Raw genomic sequence first — 2,610 nt, forward strand, 5'->3', positions numbered from 1 at the left:
ATGTACGAGGCAATGAGATCAGCAAACATCTTGCATTTGATATATGATGATTTCCTCAGACAAACAAATTACCCATAGATGCTAAGAAAATCGATCTCGCAAATACACAACAGCACACTGGGAGTTCATGTTAAGGCCGATCAGAGTCACCCACGAGGATAAGTGAAGTGGTGTGATCCTTACAACCTTACAAAAATATGACTAAAACCAAGAAAAGAGGCCATAATAGCTAAGAAGCAGATCGAGATGCATAGATCTTGCCTACAGTGTGGAGGAGTGCGACAGCTACAATGAAGCAGACGCTCATGCCGAGGACAAAGTTGGGGTTCATCTTGACGCCAGGGGCGTCGTCTGTGTAGAAACGCAGCATGTTGCTACCGCCGGCACTTCCATTGCCAAGGGACGTGCTGCCTGCACCGCTTCCCCCAACCCTTCTCCTGCGAGCTCCCACGGTTCCTCGTGGTCCAGCTCCTGTTGCCGCAGACATGGCTGATGACGAAGGAGAAAGAAAAGGAGACGATCATGACTCTCCCACCTTCCATCCCATTTTGTGGAACGTGGTGCTTCAGTCAGTGCGTGTAGAACTGCCACAAACTATGGAGCAATTGTGGATGAGAGAGAGAGAGAGAGAGAGAGAGAGAGAGAGAGAGAGAGAGAGAGAGAGAGAGAGAGAGAGAGAGAGAGAGAGAGAGAGAGAGAGAGAGAGAGAGAGAGAACATGAGGCTGTGAACGTGCCTGTGGAGAGAGAACTTGACGCTGCGAACCTGCCTCTGGAGAAGATCAACTTGCCGTCAATCGTGCGCACTGTCAACCTCCGAACTGCCCCGCTGTTTACTTTTATTCCGCGTAGCTTTTGACGGCGCAAGAGCTTTTGATAGGATTTTTTTTTAGCGCTGGAAAGCGACTCCACGTGGGTGAATGAGAGGGGAGATTTGTGATTTTCTCCACTTCGCTAACGAAGTAAAGATAAACATATCAAACTTTCTAAATCTAATCTTCAAGATGTCTTGGATGTAGCCAAAGTATTCAAGCTGGCTAGTCTCTGTATTCTCATCCCTGACACCACTCCTACTTTTTTGGATGAAGCTTGCCCTAACACCACTGTCAAAAGTGACCTTTGTTTGTTGATCTATTGCACTCTGAAGTGTTTCCCATGCTGGCCACAAAGCTCCATATTTGTGATACTGCATCCACAAAATTGAAACAAATTAAAAGTTATTAAAGCAAACTAGTCTTCATGTGGAGCTTTGTACATGCAGTTGTGAAATATACATGCCAAGCGCAACCCCTTGAAATCTCCTCTTCATCTTCAGTAAATCAAAAATCCATTCCTCTTTGCCTCTGAGAGTGTCGCATCTAACCACCGCCCAGTTGGAAAGTTAGGCAAATTTTGAAGATGATCTGGAATAGGAAGGTTTCTAGTGGCACGGTTGCGCTTGGATTGAAGGCGATCTGTCAAGCGTTGTTGCTTTTCCCCTTCATACCTCTCTAGGCACTTTTGCATGATGTCTGAGTTGAGAAGGAAAAATCTCATAACCTTTTCTCGCATTGTGATGTCCATCTTCCTAAAAATGCCTTGTCCTTGCGGCTTGTCCCCTGTCACCTTGACGTTGACCTCAGTAATCCATATTCGGAGCATCTCTGGATCAATTGAGACAAAAAATTCACTGATGAGGACAAGAGACTCTTGTACAAGCCATCCTTTGGCCATACTACCCTCGGGGCGAGACCTTTGATGAACAAACCCCTTTAAAGTCTTCATAAATCTCTCCAAGAAGAACATCCACCTGCTATGGACCGCCCCAACAACTGCAACTTCATCAAGCACATGCACAAGTACATGTATTTGGATGGTAAGAATGTTTTTTGGAAAGTACTTCTCCACCATGCACACTTCTTCAATAGCATTTAAGCGTGTTGCATCGATGCTATCTTCTCTTATCTCTTTTGAACTGATCCAGTGTGCCAACTCATTGATTTTGTAGATTGTTTTTTCTAATGTCATCTATCAAACAACCCTTTATGGCAATTGGTAAGATGAACTGTAAACATTTGTGTCAATCGTGGGACTTAAGACCACTGAGATTGTCATCTCTCGTAAAAGTTGTTTTCAAATATCGCATGCACCCTGTGGGAGTCTTGAATGAAGCTTTAGTCTTCTTCACTTGTTGCTCTTTTGTGTGACTCAAAACCCATGGACCTTTTGGTATAGCAAATTTTCCATTGGGTTTAAGTCAAGGCCACATCTCTGGCATTCAACCCACAGCCTACAGGTCATCTCTTTCGTCCTTGCTCTCCCTTTTCGCAGTGATGGTTTTCCATATGATCTCTCCCACATTCTTGAAGATGTGCATTGGGTTGAGCAAATGATTAATCAGTAGGTCACTCCAGTACAAGAGTTCATGGAAAATAGAAAGTCTTTTTATTCCAGGTGGCATCCAATCTCCCTCTCGAGCCACATGTTTTTCCAATCCCTTGGTTTCGGTGGATGCATGTCATGTTTGCATATGTTTGGTTCACGTAGCTCATGTCCTTTAGGAAAAAATCTACTATGCTCCTCGTAAACTGTCTTGTTTAAATGCAGAGAGCGGCAGAAGCCAAGTCGAGGAC

The 2,610-nt window shown here is 44.5% G+C and overlaps 1 pseudogene; it reads right to left on the reverse strand.

Moving 5' to 3' along the window:
- Positions 1-229: 229 nt before the first annotated feature.
- On the reverse strand, positions 230-503 carry LOC147444554 (protein transport protein Sec61 subunit beta pseudogene; annotated as a pseudogene).
- Positions 504-2,610: the final 2,107 nt, after the last annotated feature.

Source organism: Adiantum capillus-veneris, chromosome 13, assembly GCF_014529385.1.
Source record: "Adiantum capillus-veneris isolate H3 chromosome 13, ASM1452938v2, whole genome shotgun sequence".
NCBI lineage: Eukaryota > Viridiplantae > Streptophyta > Polypodiopsida > Polypodiales > Pteridaceae > Adiantum > Adiantum capillus-veneris.